The following is a 19,085-nucleotide window of genomic DNA, read 5'->3' on the forward strand; positions in this document are numbered from 1 at the left end:
TTATTATCCTTAATCACTCAGAAAGAGTTGTTGAATTTAGTTAGTTAAATATAAAGTTTCTAATAAAAATAGTTGTAACTTATAAAGATCTCATTTAAGATTTTACATTTATTTAAATTTCATAAACAATAATAAAAAACTATGGGGCGAAGCAACCATCGTTTTTATTGAACTGTGATTTAAAATAAATTTAAAATAGATATTTTCGAATTTACAGAAAATAAAATTCTTACAATTTAAAAATTTTGGATTTAAAATGTTTTATTAACATGTAGATATGAAGTTGACTTACCTTATTAATTGCATGAATACTACATTTTTTAAACAATAATTCGATTGTATTCGGAGTTCTTATGACAAGTAAAAAATATTGACGACAGAAGAACGCTTTTCGAGCATTTGGTGTCAAGTAGATCATTTTGAGTTGTAATAATGTTAAAATTGTTTTTAAGTAAAAAATTTTTGGATATTTTTAACTACAATTTTGTGATTTATTTAAAAAAAAATTGAGTTTCTGTAATTTAGAAGTTTTTTGTTCTTTGCCTTAAAAACACGATTTTTTAAACAAATTTTTAGCTTTTTTAACTCAAACAATTTTTATTTTTCTTAAACTTAGACAAATTTTTATTTTTTTTAACTAAAAACGCTTTCTTAATAGTTGCGAAATTATAAAAACTTTTACTAACTTTTCTAACAGTGATTTTTCCAGAAAATTTTACATGTCTAAAATCCCATGGTTAAACTATGGGATTTGAACAAATCCTATACTTCGCCCATGCAATGGGTTCAACCGTGGGCCAAAACTTAATGAAATTTTGATCCACAGTTTACCCATATTTCATCATAATATTCTTTATTATTATATTAACAATCTCAACAAGGTAAAATAGCTAAACAAAAAATTTTTTAAATCACGTTACAGATAAATGCATTTATGTCGATTTTTTAATTTTTAAAAATATACAAATATAAAAAATTGTCAAGAAAAAAACTAACTAAATTAAGAAAACACTTTTAAACAGTTCTTGATATTTTTTCGATCGGAAACACAATATCACATTGATTAATAAAAAGCAGTTTAGAAAATTATTAAATAACTCATATAATAATTAAATTTGTATATCAATAACAAAGAAAATGACAATATTTTTAATTTATTGAATTTTAAAAACAATTAAAAAATATGTTAATTAAATATATAAAACATTGTTGTAATCTTTTGCACGTTGTAATCTTTTGCATGTGGCCGCAAATACCGGTTTAATGTTTTATCGCTTGAATAAACATTTATTATTTTAGAGAAAAACTTACTGCCAACAAAATGGATAACTGCATCATATATGTCGTCAACTTTTTAATCTTCATTATACCAAATGACTTCGACACACATGTTTTCTTTAAAATTTATTAAAACAGAAAATGGGCAATTTATAATTTTTTCAAACGAAATTATTTCTTTCGTTCGGTCGCACAAATAGGAAATGTAGGCAAAATTGATTTTGTTCTCCATTTTTTCAACGAAGAAAAAAAAATTAAACACATAAAATTTGTTACAATAAAATTTAATTTAATTTGTTACTGAAATTCACTCTCAACATAAGATAAAAAGGGCGCAAGTTTGAAAGATGTAAAGCAAATTTGACACAACGTTGAGTGAGAACCATAGACAGGGGCGCCGATGCTGACGGATGAAACAGTACTGCACTTACGCTGCCATAAGGGTACGGTCACACCTCGATAGATAGCGAGGTTACCTATCTATAATATAATATAACGTATAAGAGTGAGAGAAATAAGTACATTTTTTATTTTTATCATTCTTATACGTTGTATTATATTATAGATAGGTAACCTTGCTATCTATCGAGGTGTGACCGTACCATAAAGGTACTCTATCACCTTCTGAGTTATCATAGTACCGTACAGAAGTAATAGAGTTAGTAAATTAAATTTTTTTTTCTCTCTTTCTTCTACACGTTGCCATGACAATTCCTACATGCATGCTTGCAGGCAGAAGGTAAGATATACCTATATTCTCTCATTAGTAGTAAGAAAAGGAGCGCCTAAATAAAATGCAAACAATTGATAACAGTAGGATTATGGTTTGGCAAGAGCAAACCAAATATGAACATTTTTTTAGAACCATTTGTCGAGAATATGAATAAACTATCAAAAAAAGAAGTCAAATGCAACATAAATGAGAAAGTGTTGACAATCAAAGTTTATCCATTAGTTTGTTCAGTAGACTCAGTAGCACGTGCTCCCATGCAAGGTATAGTTCAATTTAATGTGTACTATGGCTGTAACCGGTGCTTGCACCATAAAGAATGGATTCGTAGTGGGAAAGGAAAAGGAGTGTCCATGAAGTACCCTTTAACAGAAGAAATCCCTAAAAAGAGAAATGCTGCTGATACGATTCTAAATATGAAGGAATCACTTAAAAAAAGTCCTTGGTTTGGCGTAAACAAACCTTCAACACTAATTAATCTTTGCAAACTTGATAGAGTGAAAGGCTTTTTTCCCTAGCCAATGTATATTATAAGCGGAATAGGTAAAATGTTTGCTAAATTTTGGTTCGGTAGTAACAAGGATAGTCAAAATTGACATGACGAAGAGTTGTATTCTTTCATTAATTTAATGATGAGTCAAATCAAAGTACCTTTCCAAATCGGGCGTCTTACACGTATAATTAAAGAAAAAGAGTTCTGGAAGGCAAAAGAATGGGAGAATTGGGTGCTTTATTATAGTTTACCAATTATTTTATTATTTTTAAGTGAGAAAAATATAAAGCATTGGATTCTTTTTGTTAAAGGTTTATACATTCTTTTACAATCTAGTATAGCATACGAAGAATTAAATAGGGCATCATCGTTATTGTGTCAATTTATAGGTCAAACTTAAATTTTTTATACTGAGACGACCATAACATTTAATATTCACCTTCTATCACATTGGGCTGAAAGTGTTTATTACTAGGGTCCATTATGGACAAATAGTGCATATGCCTTTGAAGCAGGCAATGTGGAATTATTAAAAATCATTCATGCTGCAAAAGGTGTCTATCAACAAATTTGTAGACATATTAAATTAACCTCAATTTTTCTCAAATATTAACTAATAACAAAATATATTCCTTATCTTCCTCTAACGTACATGATTATTGCAATCAGTTTGAAAATAGAAATGTAAAAAATACAATTAAATTGTCAGCAATCAGATATTTTGGCAGTAACACTAATGTTGATACTATGTGGATAGAAAGATTAAATTTGTCAAATAAAAGTTATGCTTACTCCAAAATGGTTAAAGATGGTTGCTTATATTTATCATCTGGTAAAATAAATTGACCATCGGATAACGCATTAGCACAACTTTCGAACGGTTACTACGTCAGTCTAATAAAATTTATAATAGGTCGAGAAAAAAAGAGGAATATGCTCTAATTAAAAAATTTGTCACTAGAGATGCGTACACTGAAGGTCACAGCAAAATGAAAATTATAATAAAGCTTGAAGATGATATAGTATCTATTCCCACGTCAAAAATTGGAAAAATTTGTGTCCGAGTAAAAACAGATAAAAATGTCGAATTTTATGCCACCAAATTTTTAAAATAGATATTTTTCTTCTTAAATGTGTAATATTTTCAATATAATCGTCACAAAATCTTATAAAATTATAGGAAATTGATCAGTATTGGCTTATTGGAAAAAAATTTTTACCACCTTTTATCATTTTTTTAAAATTTTAGTAAATATATATGTGGAATTAATAATAACCAAATAGCCTAAACAGAGTTTTACCTATATAGTTTGTGTTTTTATGATTTTTAAATGGAAACCTATTATACATTATATATTATAAATATGTGAAACTAAATGTTGAAAAGGACCTATCGCGAAAAAAGTGATTTTGAGTTTTTTATATTAATCGCTAATTTTTAAGTTGCTTTTTCACAAACACAATTACAAATTGTTTAGTTCCTGTAATTTTTGTGTTTTTGGAATAAAAATTATATATATTGCGTGAGGCGTAAACATTAATTTATTCATAGAATCAGCAGTTCTCAAATAAAGGTGAGATAATAATGTTCATATAAGTAAAATAAGAACCAGAAGACCGTGTTATTTTGATCAACATTAAATATGTCTTGATTAAGCTATAAAACAAAGTTTTATATTTTTATTAACAAAGAAAATATTTGTTGTTAATACAAATACATATATCAAATTTATTATTAACATTAATGTTGCTTCCTCATAGGAAGATTTATGTTGCTGGAAATTTTTGAGCTTCCTAAAATCAATTATTTCGACAAATTGTCCAGATGTAGGTATGTGTGTGGATGTGTGTATGTCACCGTTTCTTGAGGTCAAATCATCTACAACACATTTTGACGGATTGTCCTTAAACTTTTCAGGATTATTTGCTTCATGAATATCTAGAATATAGAAGTATTTAACAAATTTAACTTTAATGATAAACATAACCCTTTTACAAAAATATATAGGGCATTCTATTTCAGTCTCACTTACAAGGACTAGAAGAAGTTGCAGAAGAAGAAGAGAAGTCCTTGCAATAGCAAGGAAAAAGGTTTTAAAAATTAATTTAATATAATTCATAAAAATTAATATATTCATCATAAATTATACAAAAAAGAATGATAATATTAAGCTTACTCATTTGGTCTTTATAATTTTTGAAATTTCTTTAAATTGCATAGAGAAATTCCATTTTAAAATCTAAAACTCATAGTATCTCAAAATACACCTCCACCTTAAATTTTTTTCTAATCTATGGGAACAGAAAACTTAGATATTTTAGCTTCTAGTCTAATACATTTATTATGAATATGGTTTTCTATTTTTTATTATATATAAATTAGTATTTTTGTAACTTATATTATTATTACTTTCTCGAATACAGCTAATAAATAATTTTGAAAATTAAACAATTTCATTTTATTGTTGTTTAAATTATAAGATACATAATGACTACCAAATATTTCTCTTTTAAATGAAGAAGTAACGAAATCATAGTTTATGCTCTCTAAATCTGAATTAGTAAAAATGTTTACTTATTTGAATTACTGACCCACTTCTTGCTTCAGAATTAGTAAATTTTTACTAATTATGAGCAACGTTTACTAACAATTAGTAAAATTTAACTAATTTTAAAGCAAAAAGTGAGTTACTTATTCAAATTAGGAAACATTTTTATTAATTCAAATGTAGAGAGTGGTCATATTCATGAATAAAACACTTTTATTATTGTATTTTAGTGGATACAATCACAATTCTCTAAAAATGGTGAAGATTTTTCATACTTTTAATAATGAAAAATAAACTAAAAAGTGTCCCACGTTAAATTATAACTCTATAGTATAATTAAAACCAGGTTTTTAAGGGGGGAACACCAGTTGTAACTTTCGAAAAATCAATTTTTTTTTGTGCATTTTCTTAAAGTATACATATTTAGAAATGTGTCTGTAAATTTCAAAGTTGATCCGGTGAAAAATAAATGAGATATACAGAACACTACATCGGCGCGTCCCGTGGCTTCATACAAGGTGGCCAGCCATAACTGACCCTAACGACAGATGGCCTTTTCCTATGATTTAGAAACGGCAACCACTGCGGAAGAGTTATTATGTCCAGGAATCGATGACTCTTTGTAAATTGGAAACAAAATTTCTTCTGAACAAAAAAAAGTAAGTTGAAACTTTGAATGCGTTTTTCTCAAAATGACATTTTCCAAGTCGGTGACCACGATTACTCGAATACCATTAAACCGATTTATTTAAAATTTAGTGTGCTTCATTTACACATATAAGTCTAGTTCGTGATCGAAGGATTTTTTTTTTATGCAAAACTTTTTTTTATATAGCTGAAAATCGACCGTATTTTTTTAACGAAAATCATACTTTTGACTTTGACAGGTCGCCATTTTGTCAAATTTTTTTTTTTTTTAAATCCTTCGATCACGAACTAGATAATCTTATAATAAATGTAAATCAATTTCATTTTTGTATTTCAGACGAAGTATACTTGCAGAATGCTGGTCACCGCAATTCGCCTTTTTTCTTAAGACGCCACTTCAATGGCTCATATCTCCAAAAGTTTTTGTTAAAAAAATTTTTTTTTTCTTTTAAATTACAGCTTTTTACATGTACTTTTAACTAATAAATAGTATTCTTTAAAAAGATTCATTGTTCTTTTGGAAAATATTCTTGAAAAAAGCATTATTTTTTGAGTTACAACTGGTGTTCCCCCCTTAATACTTCTAATCTTGAATCATTATAACTTTGCAAATTTTTCTAAACGATTTTAGAACCTCTCGAAATGATCAAATTTTAATAAAGATTCGATGTTATTGATATTTTTAATCCCTTGTAAAAGAAATATTTATTCTCAAACAGTTTTTATAGCAGGAGTGTAATTATTTTAAAAAATTTAAATGATAGTTACAAATAAAGTAGCAAATACGATTTTAAAAATGTGAAATTTTAAAAAATCTGAAGAAATCAAATTTGGAGGCACGAGGGACCGAACCCAAGCAATCGCGAGATGACAACCCGGTTAAACAATTAACTGTCCAAAGAGAAAACATTTTTGCTCCTAAAAACTAAATGGTTTTATAAGATCTTTATTTCATATTTAAGAATAACAAAGTATACTTTAAATATAGAAAAATATAAGAAATCGTGTCTCAAATCATGAGTACACAAAATTTCCGGCTATTTTCCGGTTCCTTTTTCGTTAATAAAATATCAAGTGCAGTTTGTATCCTTTTTTTTTATTTTAATTAATATATCGTGTATGTTTGAAATAACTACTTTTTCATATATTTCTTTAATAAAAAATAACCTCTAAATTAATAAATAAAATTGTAAATAAACTTAAAATAGCAAAATCGGTTTGGAGATATTAAATATTGCTCAAAGCCATTAATCAACGTCATAGAAGTATAAACATAAATCCATTCTGTCATGTCAAGATATTAGTTGATTCTTGGATTTTTTAAGGATGAATAATATTCAAAAATATAAAAAGTGTTAAGAGCAGATTGTAAGATGACAATTTTTAAAATACTAGGAATACTGTATTTTTGTTCAGAAGGTATAAATTAAATGAAAATTTAACACAGACCAGAACGTAGAATATATTAGACAAAGCTAATATATCTTTGTCCTTTTTTATCCCATGCTTTGCGAAATGAAGATTGTATTGTTTCTAGGCCTTAAGTTGCTTATAAAATTCGAAATTGCCTGTAAATAATATAATGTTTTACATATAGGGTGACAGTGTGTATTCTTGAGGGTGACGCAACTGCTGCAGTTTTTAGAAATAGCCAAGAAAAACGTGCATTTCGTTAATTTATTAATGTTAGTTTATTTTATTTATTTTTTAAATTATATTTTAAAATAAAGGGAGTGCTACCATAAACTAAACTTTAATTTATTAACAAAATTTAATAATATAACTTTCACCTGTAACTGAAATAACGACATTTGATTTATATATGAGCTTAGACAAGCTTTGCAAAGTTAACCTACACTAAAAATCAACAGAATGACCCACAGTTACCCTATCATTTTTAATTTTTCGAATATTTCTACTAATAAGTTCTACAACTTGCACTTTCGATTTGGAAAAAAATAATACGATTTCACATATACCTAACTTTATTCTGCATAAAATCACCTTTAAAATAAGACCAAATAACTTAAAAAACGGTTCATTATTTAATAAGTAATTAAAATTTTACTTCAATAATGAAAATTATTTTTTTAAAGATATCTAATTTAAATATAGACTTAACATAGAGATATCTTATTCAAATATTGACAAAGTTACTTAACTTGGAGATTATTCATAGAAATAATAAAAGTCAAATTTATTTTAAAAAATCCGATTTTTTTATTTACATAAAATTTTTAAATGTAATGTAATCGAATTTCTTTCTCAATACCTATTTTAAAACAATAATTTTTCATATTTAGCATTTTTTATCATTCTAATATATATTTTATATTTGAAGGTTTTTTTTAATTGATTACATTTGTAGATTTCTAAACATGATATTGAAAGACAATTAGAGCACAAGAATATAATGGAAGAATATGACAACTTTTGTGAAAATAGAGATAAATTCTCGAATGATTCTGACATAGATTTTGAACGCGAGAAAGATATTAACGTAAGTGATGAAATTGAAAGAAAGCAAAATGTCGAAAAAGAAATTCCCGAAGCAGATAACGCACATAAAAATGTTGGAAATGGTATGGAAAACAATGGCGATGAACAAGAAAATCGTGAAGCAGGTAACCAGCGTGAAACTGGTGGAATCGGTATGGAAAACAATGGTGAGGAACAAGAAAGTCATGAAGCAGATAATGGACATGATATTGGTGAAAACGGTAGGAAAACCGTGTCGATGGACAAGAAAACCATGAAGAAGACAACGGACAACAGAATGGTGATAGAGAAATAGGCGAAAACGTTGTTGCAAACAATGGCGGTGTTGATGATGCAATTGATATGAAAATCGTGCTAGAACGTTATGCGGTATAACTTTTTATTTCCTGAACATTATTTATTTCTTTATTTCATTTTACACAATTGAGCCAATTTTTTAATTCTTGGTCATTTTTCAATTTTTTTTTCATTGAAACTTTTTAAGAAGTAAAAAGGATTCTTACCAAATTTTTATTCAGATATTCTTTACAACTTCACTCTTTCTATAGCCCAGGTGAAGGATTTTGTTTAATTTTGATTTTAATTATTTATACTCAAAACTGTAAAAACGACCGTTTTTTTGTTGTCTCAAAAAATATCCTCCACTTTGATAATTTTTCAAGAATCAAAAATCGTTGGATACGCGCTCTAGCTAATAACTTTTCCAACAAATTTACGAAAATAGCCTTTCAAGCGCGTCTACAAATAGTAGACCCCATAATTTCAAGTTTCTTTCGTTCCAAAGAACATGTGGGGGTATGCCTTGTGGAGTCCCCCTCTCCCCCTCGTAGGTTGATAGCGCGTGAGTGCGTGAGAATTCGGGGAATTAAATAGAAGCTTATCGTCTGTCGTCCGAGCTGGTTGCGTGTGTCATGGCGGATACCTGTCTTATATATAATTGGTATTAATTAAATAAATATAATCAGTGGTGATAATTATAGTGTCTCATTATATCTGCCCTTCATATATGGAGTCTGTGTGATCCACTACTAGGATCCACACAGTGGTGACCCCGACTGGAGCAGTTTTTTTTTGATATTTTTCTCAAATTGGGACCACATGGCCAACGAATTCGGAAATCTGTCCATATCTCGGCCATCGTGTGAATGAAGATCATATAATCATTCAATTGTGCTTAACAAAAATTGGGGAGATAATTATTGTAAAATAATTTATTCCGGGGACGTCGTGGGAGCAACACCGGAAGTGAATTCCGGGGGCCTCATTTTCTATATATTGACGAGTCGAGAGGATGAGCCAAGCGGTCAACCTCGTGTTTGCGACGGAATCCTGAGTCGACAAAAATTTGGTCAAAACGACCGATGAGGAAGCAGAGCCCGTTTTCGACGTTCCTGACGTTTTTTCTTCATCCTGACGTATCTTATCTGCGAGTTTCACCCGGTAAGCTGTCTACAATCGCAAAATCATGGGTCTACATCATCTCCAACGAGGTCATCGAAAGGTAGACGACAACGCTTCCAAAAATTTGTTAAAGTGAATTTTTCAAAATATACGGTTTTCATTAAAAAAATTAAAAAGTTATTTCTATTTTTTCTAAATTTTTGATTTTCAATATAAAATTGTGCATATGTGTAAAATTTTTTCCTCGTCAAAAATATCAAAATTTCTTTAGATAAATTAAAATTTAAAAAAATCAAGAATTAAATTTCCATAAACTTTCTTAATTAAAATTTAAAATATAAAGTCAAAAAAAAAATAAATAAATAAATAAATTTCTATTTTAAAATTTCTAAAAATAATTTAAATAATATTTCAAATAAATATAGTGAAAATGCCGAATAATAGTAATAATATGTCGAGATAAGAACGCTGCGATAGCGCGGCCAGTAGTCGAAAAATTCTGAAAATAATTATATAGTTAATTTAATAGATAAATATGTTGAATATAATTGAAATTAAAATAATAGCGAGAAATATTTTCTGTTTCCAAATTTTAATTCGAGTTTATAACATGACTCATTTATTTGCATATTGAAATGAACTAATTGTGTTGGAATCGCGAGAATGAATTTTGTTTTGATATCAAGCAATTACGCCGATGTTGTCTTGATTATCAATAATGGATTCGATTCGAATCAATTCTAAACAACGTAATATTTTCAAATGGAAATTAAATGTTTCTTTTCCAAAATAAAATTAATTAAAAATTTTCAAAAAAATAAATAAATAAATAAATAATTTTAAAATCATGAAAATTTTTTCTTAATAAATTATAAATAAAAATTTTTCTTTTTTCGTCCAAAACGTTCCAAGCAGCAATCATTTTCGATTTGTTGAATATTTGTGCATTTTGCATTGGTAGCGCTATATTGTCAAATTGTAAGAATTTCACTTTCGCGTAATCAAGTGTGACTCACACTTGTTTCCATTTTTGATTGCTAAGCGTTGTTGGGACGGCTTTGTGAGATAACATTGTAGCCTTTCAATTCACGAAAATAATTAATTAAAATTTTCCTTTTTCATTAAATTTTATTTTTCGAACAGAATTATTCCACCTCTTGACTACTGGTCGCGCAATATGATCAAAACAAATAATCAACTGTGAAAATTTACTGAAATTGTATGTCTGTATTCGTCTGATTTTAACGTCGTATGTGAATTACTATTATGATTAAAAATTTTATTTAGGAAAATAATTTAAATAAAAAGATGCACATTTCATGGCATTGTGCATTGATGCATATTTCGAACAATTTAATTTAATATAACAAAGTCATTTATATATTCATATTTTCTACAAAAAAAAAGATGATGGTCTCTCGTGTTTGCGTAACTCAAAACAGGAATACCTTATCTACTAATACATGCAAGCGGACTGTGCTTCTGTCGCGTCGCGACCGATTTTCGTTATTCTTTTGAATTTCTTTTACTTAAAACTAAAGCCTGATATTTATCAAATGATTACCTAAAAAATTAAATCATTTATTTTCGATAAAATTTAAATTTAAATTCAATTTAATATTTTTTCTTTGATGTGAAATAAATATTTAAAAAATTTTTTTTTTTTTTTAATATATTAAATAAAAATGGTCATAACTAGGGATCAAACCGCTCGTATTAATGCCAACGCGGGCGATCAAGCCAACCGTCCGGGAGCATCCGGAGGGGCGTTACCCCCTCCCAACCCTGTCCCAGCACCGGATCAGAATGTAGAAAACAGAAACAATGTCGAACGCGATATTATAGTTAGACAACAGGCAGTAGCCCAGCGCGAACACGAGTTGAATTTGAGGATCGAAGAATTCGCGCGTCGCGAACGCGAATTTCAGGATAGAATGGCTCAAAATCAACAAAATGCACAAGTCGATAATCGAATCGCGAATCTCGACCCAAATTTAAATCAAAATCCGCCTGCTGTACCAAACGCCGATCGTATCGCGGCCATCGGAAATCCGGTTGTCAATGCTATCGCTAATCCTGTAGATAATCATTATATTAATTCAAATTCAATCAAACTCCCCCAATTTAATTCAAATGACCCTGAGATGTGGTTCATACAGGTGGAATCGATCTTCGATAGAAATAGAATAATAACCGAGTGTGCAAAAGCACAACTCATTATAGCTCAGGTGGACGCCGATACACTTTCATGTGTAAGACATGTAGTCATGTCAGATCCCAAACCTGTAGATGCATATTCACATATAAAGATCGGAATAACCGCACATTACGCAACATCGCAAGAAACGCGGATTTTTCAGTTAATTCACGGAGATGTATTGTCCAGTGGAAAGCCCTCGCAAGTTCTGAGCCGTATCAGGTGTCTGAATGCGGGAAATTGTAGCGAGGACGTGTTGAAGACAGTTTTCCTATCGAAACTGCCACATCAACACCAACTCATGCTTGCTTCAAACACCGGGATGACCTTGAATCAGATGGCAGAACGTGCAGATAAAATGGCGGAGGTTGACAGAATCGCTAATGCAGCTAATGCTGTGACTTCCGGAGAAACAATCACACCCAAAGTTGACGAGATAAAAAGTTTGACTGAAGAAGTGGCGGCGTTGAAAACTAAATTAGAGGAAACGGAAAAACGAAAATCACGCGAGAATGAACGCAGAGGACGCGGAAATTACAATAATAATAATAATCGCGGTAGAAGTCGAGGACGCCCTTATTTTCGGTCGAATTCTTATCAAGGTCGTGGTCGCGGTGGAAGTTTTTATCGAGGTAACAGATCCGGAAGAGGTTTTAATCAGCGATACAATAATTTTTATCGAGGTCATTCGCGAAATAATTTTCGTAGTTCGAGTCCATACGATCGTTCTTCTCATCACTCTTGTCATCAACAATCGACAAATCAATCGTGCTGTTCTGGTCAGCAAAACGCAAATAACTCTTGTCAGGGAAACTGAATCGCCAGCATCGTGCCGAGGCGAGCGGTGTCGGCAAGAAATCCTGTCGTCTCCATATTCTCGATCGAAAAACAAAACGGACCTTTTTAATCGACACAGGTTCCGACCTATCAATTTTTCCCGTTGCTTATTTACAAGGACGAAAACCTACCGAAATGGTGCTTTATGCCGCAAACGATACCAAAATTGCCACTTTTGGCGTAAAACGTCTCGATTTGGACCTAGGTCTGAAAAGAGAGTTTTCCTGGAACTTTTGCGTAGCGGCAGTACCACGCCCTATTATAGGCGCTGATTTGCTCTCCCATTTCGAGTTAGTTGTTGATTTGCGAAATCGTAGACTAGTAGACCTGAAAACAAATTTTAGTAGTAACGGGGAATTGAAAAAACCTATATTGACTGGGATCAGTGCGATCGATGGTAACAATCCATACGGTAAAATTCTCCAAGAATTTCCCGAGGTCACTAATTTGGACCAGGAAACGACACTTTCTTCTGTTGGCGTTTATCATCGTATAAATACATTTGGCCCTCCTGTTGCACAACGCGCGCGTCGGTTACCGCTAAAACAATTAATGATCGCGAAAGAACAATTTCGACGCATGGTAAAAGATCGCATTTGCCGCCCTTCCGATTCCGATTGGGCAACTCCTATTCTAATGAAATTGAAAAAGGACGGAACCTGGCGCATTTGTGGCGATTATCGCCGAGTCAATGCCCAGACCGTTCCTGATCGTTATCCCATTCCTCACATACAAGATTTTTCATCAAATCTGTCCGGCAAAAAGATCTTCACGAAAATCGACCTACACAAGGCGTATCATCAAATACCTATTCATCCTAATGATATTTCTAAGACTGCAGTCATAACGCCTTTTGGGTTATTTGAATATCTGCAAACAACGTTTGGACTCCGCAATGCGGGCCAAACATTCCAGCGATATATTAATAAAGCTCTCGATGATCTTGATTACGTCTTTGTGTACATTGATGACATTTTAATAGCGTCGGAAAATTCCAAGCAACACGAGAAAGATCTTCGTGAGGTACTCGGTCGTCTTAAAGAATTCGGTTTGCGCGTTAATTTAACAAAATGCGAGTTCGGCAAGGAGGAAATAGAATTTTTGGGTTATACTATAAATCGTCACGGAATAAAACCAACTGAAGAAAAAGTTAAGGCAATTTTGGATTTTCCAAAGCCTAAAACTGTTTCTGATTTGCGTCGCTTTCTCGGAATGACAAACTTTTATCGTAGATGTCTAAAACACGCGGCTCATTCGCAAGCTCCATTGTTAGTCTTTCTCCATAATGCGAAAAAGCGCGATAAGAGAGTAATTCCGTGGGATTCTGAGTCCGAGAATGCATTTGAAAATATAAAAAGAGAATTGGCAAATGCAACTCTATTAGTACACCCGAAAGTTAACGCGGAGGTTCGACTTGTCACTGACGCCTCAGATATAGGTATCGGCGCAGTGTTCGAGCAACGTTGCGGGAAAATGTGGAAACCGTTAGCATTTTTCTCGCGCAAGTTGACGGATACCCAGAAAAGATATAGTGCATATGACAGGGAATTAACCGCTATCTTCCTTGCCATAATACACTTTAAACAAATTCTGGAACCCCATCAATTTAAAATTCTAACTGACCACAAGCCCCTTATCTATATGTTTTCCCAGAAAAAAGATAAGCTAAATATGCGTCAAGACCGTCAAATTTTATTTATTTCGCAATATACCACTAAAATTGAGCATATATCGGGCGAGAAAAACACCGTCGCGGATACTCTATCCCGAGTAGAGTCAATTTTAACCCCGATTTCATTTAATTTGGAAGATTTAGCTGAAGCTCAAGAAAAAGATAACGAACTTGCGAAATTAATGACGTGTAAAAAGACGGGATTAAAATTAAAGAAAATCGAGTTTGGTGCGAATTCTGTGCAAATAATTTGCGACACTTACGGTGATGTCTTTCGTCCATATGTTCCTCCTCTTTTGCGCAAACAAGTGTTTGACACTTTTCACAAACCCGCGCATCCAGGGATTAAAGCGACTAATAAACTCATACAAAAGAAATTCGTCTGGCTATCAATGCACAAAGACATGGCAAATTGGGCGAGAACTTGCGTAGACTGTCAGTCCTCAAAAGTCAATCGCCATACGCATATCAAACCCGCACATTTCACTGCACCCCAATCTCGATTTAAACATGTGCATATCGATATTGTGGGTCCGCTTCCAAATAGTGAAGGTTTCTCTTATCTCTTGACCATAATCGATAGGTTTTCTAGATGGCCAGAGGCCATCCCACTTTCGAACATAAGTGCTGAAACGGTAACAAGGGCTTTTTACGATAATTGGATTTCCAGATTTGGTGTGCCTGATGTTCTGACGTCAGACCAAGGAACTCAATTCGAGTCACGTTTAATGAAAAGCCTCCTTAAATTATTAGGTTGCCATAGGATTCGGACCACCGCATACCATCCCGCATCCAACGGTATGGTTGAGCGGTGGCACCGATCTCTAAAAGCTGCCCTTATGTGTCACGCAAGTCCGACGTGGACGCGTACGCTGTCGACAGTGATGCTAGGGTTGAGAACAAATGTGATGAGATGCGGTTCATCTGCAGCAGAGTATCTTTATGGAACCGCGCTCCAAATTCCCGGAGAATTCGTTTTACCACCTGACGAGTGCGAAGACAATAGCGAATATTTGACCGAGTTTAAACAGCACATGGCTACGGTAAAACCAGTCCCGGTCGTTCATAACGACAATCGAAAAGTTTTTGTCCATAAAAATCTCGAAAACTGTTCGCACGTTTTCCTCAAAGTAGGCGGAGCAAAAAGATCCCTCCAAAGACCATATACAGGCCCATTTAAAGTAACCAATCGCGTAAGCGATCGCGTTTTTGAAATCGAAATAAACGGTATTTTAAAGAAAGTCTCAATAGAAAATTTGAAACCGGCATATTTTTTGCCCGATCAAGAGTTAAATGAAAACGCAAAATCGAGTAAAACGAAACGAGCCCAATCGAAACCAGAAACTTCACGTAGCGAAAAGTCGAACGACAAAGAAAACGCGAAACGTAGTTCTCGGGAAGGCAAAGAAAAAGAGAAAAATTCGTCGCATCAAAATACAGATAGAAAGACAAATTTTTCCTCTAAAACAAAAATTTTGCCGTCGATTTTAAGAAAAAAATCAGCTCTTAAAGCACCAAAAGTAACATCAAAGAAAAAGGATATAATTTCGGTTCCTACTGTTGATGGTGAGCAACAATCGAGCGCGAACCGACAGAGGCCCAGACCTGCAAATTTGCGTCAAAATCCTAAAAAAGTTACTTTTCTTATTGACGGTTGCACTGAAAATCGGAATCAATGTAGATTCAATTAAAAAGCATGCGAGACTGATCAACTTGCATTTTAAGTATCTAATTTGAAAACCGAGTTTGAAATAAAAATAATAAATGCGCATTTAATTTTAATAAAAATAAACAATGACGTCAAAATTAATTATTAATCAAAAGGGCTGTAGCTAAGTATTCTTGCCAATGCCACGAAATGATTAAAATAATTTATCAGAATAAAAATCTATACATATATGTAAATAATATTATAAGATGCATCTAATTTATTATATATAGGAAAATACTGTGATATTTTTATATACCTATTTATTTTTATGACTTTACAATAATTGACAAAATAAAGAAAATAAGAAAATGACAAATTAATTTAAAATATTAATTAATTCACTTAAAATTTTAATACGACGTTGTCAATTTATGTGTAATTTTATTTATTATCCACGCCAAAAACAAAAATAATAAACATGTAAATATTTTTAAAAAAATATATCAATTTTATGTGTCCGCCGTATGCAGAATGAGTGCGATAGTTTCTTTTTAAAATAATTAAAGTAGAGTCTCATCATTTTCATCGCTATTTTAATGTTTATATTTTTCTTTTGTTTTTTTATATCGTTTACACTGGCGGGGGAGTGTGTGGGGGTATGCCTTGTGGAGTCCCCCTCTTCCCCCTCGTAGGTTGATAGCGCGTGAGTGCGTGAGAATTCGGGGAATTAAATAGAAGCTTATCGTCTGTCGTCCGAGCTGGTTGCGTGTGTCATGGCGGATACCTGTCTTATATATAATTGGTATTAATTAAATAAATATAATCAGTGGTGATAATTATAGTGTCTCATTATATCTGCCCTTCATATATGGAGTCTGTGTGATCCACTACTAGGATCCACACAAACATAAAACTGGTAAAAAAAATTTAATTCTTTTATGGATGGTCGATTTTTTTAATGCTTTCTTCTACCAAGAAAAATAATTTAATAATTTTGTAGGTTTATCTTAATGAGGATGTATCCATAAACTCAGAAATTTGGAACGCTATCAAAATACAGCGAAAAGAAAGCGTATTCGTAAAAGACTTGGTGGTAGCAATTTGGCGCGAAGGTCTTAAAGACAGATGTTTTACAGGACGGGCAAGAGCACGAAGTGCAGGACAAATTCGAAAATCATTCGAAGTAAATAAGCTTGCCGCCATATACCGTAAGTTTTTAAATTGTATAATCTACTATTGTTTTTAATAGTTGTTATTTTTTCTACATCAGATGTAGTAAAATTATTCTACATTTTTTACAAAAATGATTTTTTACAAAGAATGAGTGTTTTTTTTCATAAAAAATATGAGAATGTCGTTTTTTTGTCTTCGAGACATTAATTAATTAAGTAATAGAAGTTTTAAAGAAGTAAAACATTTTAGAAACAAATATATTTAACGTAATTCTGAACTCACCCATGGAAAGTTAATTAAATTCCGCATTCAACGAGCTTAAGATGGAATATTTTATTATATTAATTTAATTTTTTATTATTTTACAATGCCAAGTAATTGTTTATAAAAACTCTATTAATCAAAAATGTTTTCTTTTGCGCTCGTTGGTTGTGGAATTTCACGTACTTTCAATTGTTAAGTTTAGAATTACGGTAACGGTATTGTTTTTTGTAAAATATTTAATTTTTTCAACATTAATTATTTAATTAATGATTTAATATCTAGAAAACGATAAAAGGAATTTTCTAATTTTTGTATTGAGAATAGACATTAGAAACTTTATAAAAATAAATTTTTTAATTAAAAAAAATTGCCAATTTTGAAAAAAGTTTAAAATATTGTCAATTTTCAACAAAAATGTTAAATTTTGAATTTTTTGAAAAAATTTTACACCATTCGAAATAGCAAGAAGAAACTTTTCGGAAACATGTAGATCAACTTTTTTTTAACATCATTGTATAATAGTTGCAACTTAATAATTATTTAATTTTAGAAGATAAAACAAAAACTTTTGAACTATAAATTATCTCTATTTTTATAGAAGCTTTATTCGATCGCTTGGAGGAAAAAGGAAAACAGCCAGTGATAAGGGAATGTGAAGTTTTTGTTCACCGAAAATTGACAGAAAAAGTGAACGATCTAAACAAAGATAATTTGACGCCAGAAGAAATTATGGAGGCTAAAAGAAGAAGAGGAATCAGTAAGTACTATTTAAATTATCATAACTTGTGCAACTTTTTTAATTATATCATAAAATTTTCATTTTATCGAATTTTCTCTTGAACACAATTTTATATAACTTTTATATTTGATTTATCTTTCTTTTAACAAAACTGTAATTTTAAGCTTTTCATAATATTTTCATAGCTTAGTAATTATGTTACTTAGGGCGAAAAAGTAATTTTTTCAAAAATTAAATTTGTCTAAATTATTTAATGTGTTTTCTTATTTTTCAGATTTGCAAAATGGAAGAAATATTAAAATCTACTCAATTCAAAAATTTTTATATTCATACATTCTTGTAACTTATTTTTTTGAATAAAAATAATAAATAATTTCGAAAAGTGAACAATTTTATTTCACTGTTACGTTCATCAAATTATTACATACATAATTACTACCAAATAGTTCTCTTTTAAATAAAAAAGTAACGAAATGATAGTTTGTGGTCATATTCATAAATAAAACACTTAATAAACTGGCAGATGGAAAAAAGTAAACAAATTGCGCTCTTTTTAAATAATGGTTCTCAATTCATAAATATTTTAACTTCTTGAATTCCTATGAATTTTAATTAATTTTTCAAATTTTTTTTTATTTTTCTGAATTATAAATGTGTTAATCATTGAATATCGTCTAAAAGCTTTTGAGATCATATTTTTTTTAAATATAATTTTTACATATGTTAAACTTGAAAATTTTATTGTTTGATTCATTATTTATATTGATTTTAGAGTTAAAGTATTTTTTATAAGAAAATTAATAATTAAAAATAGAAAAATTTTGAATTTTATTTAATGTACAGACAAAAGTGTAATTTTATATAAATAATATAATAAACGAATAAATTATTTTGGTTAATAACATTGTAATTATCCTTTTGTGTAACTTTATTAAACAACATACCATTCACTAC

At 30.7% G+C, this 19,085-nt stretch overlaps 1 long non-coding RNA gene across 1 annotated transcript; it reads left to right on the forward strand.

Moving 5' to 3' along the window:
* The first annotated feature begins 16,504 nt into the window (after nucleotides 1-16,504).
* Nucleotides 16,505-18,127, forward strand: LOC127280277 (uncharacterized). The gene is made up of 3 exons (XR_007842819.1): nucleotides 16,505-16,871; nucleotides 16,956-17,163; nucleotides 17,991-18,127. It is a non-coding gene; the product is annotated as an uncharacterized LOC127280277 (long non-coding RNA).
* Nucleotides 18,128-19,085: the final 958 nt, after the last annotated feature.

This window comes from Leptopilina boulardi, unplaced genomic scaffold (assembly GCF_019393585.1).
Source record: "Leptopilina boulardi isolate dan_hultmark-lab unplaced genomic scaffold, ZJU_Lbou_2.1 LbouV2_233, whole genome shotgun sequence".
Taxonomy (NCBI): domain Eukaryota; kingdom Metazoa; phylum Arthropoda; class Insecta; order Hymenoptera; family Figitidae; genus Leptopilina; species Leptopilina boulardi.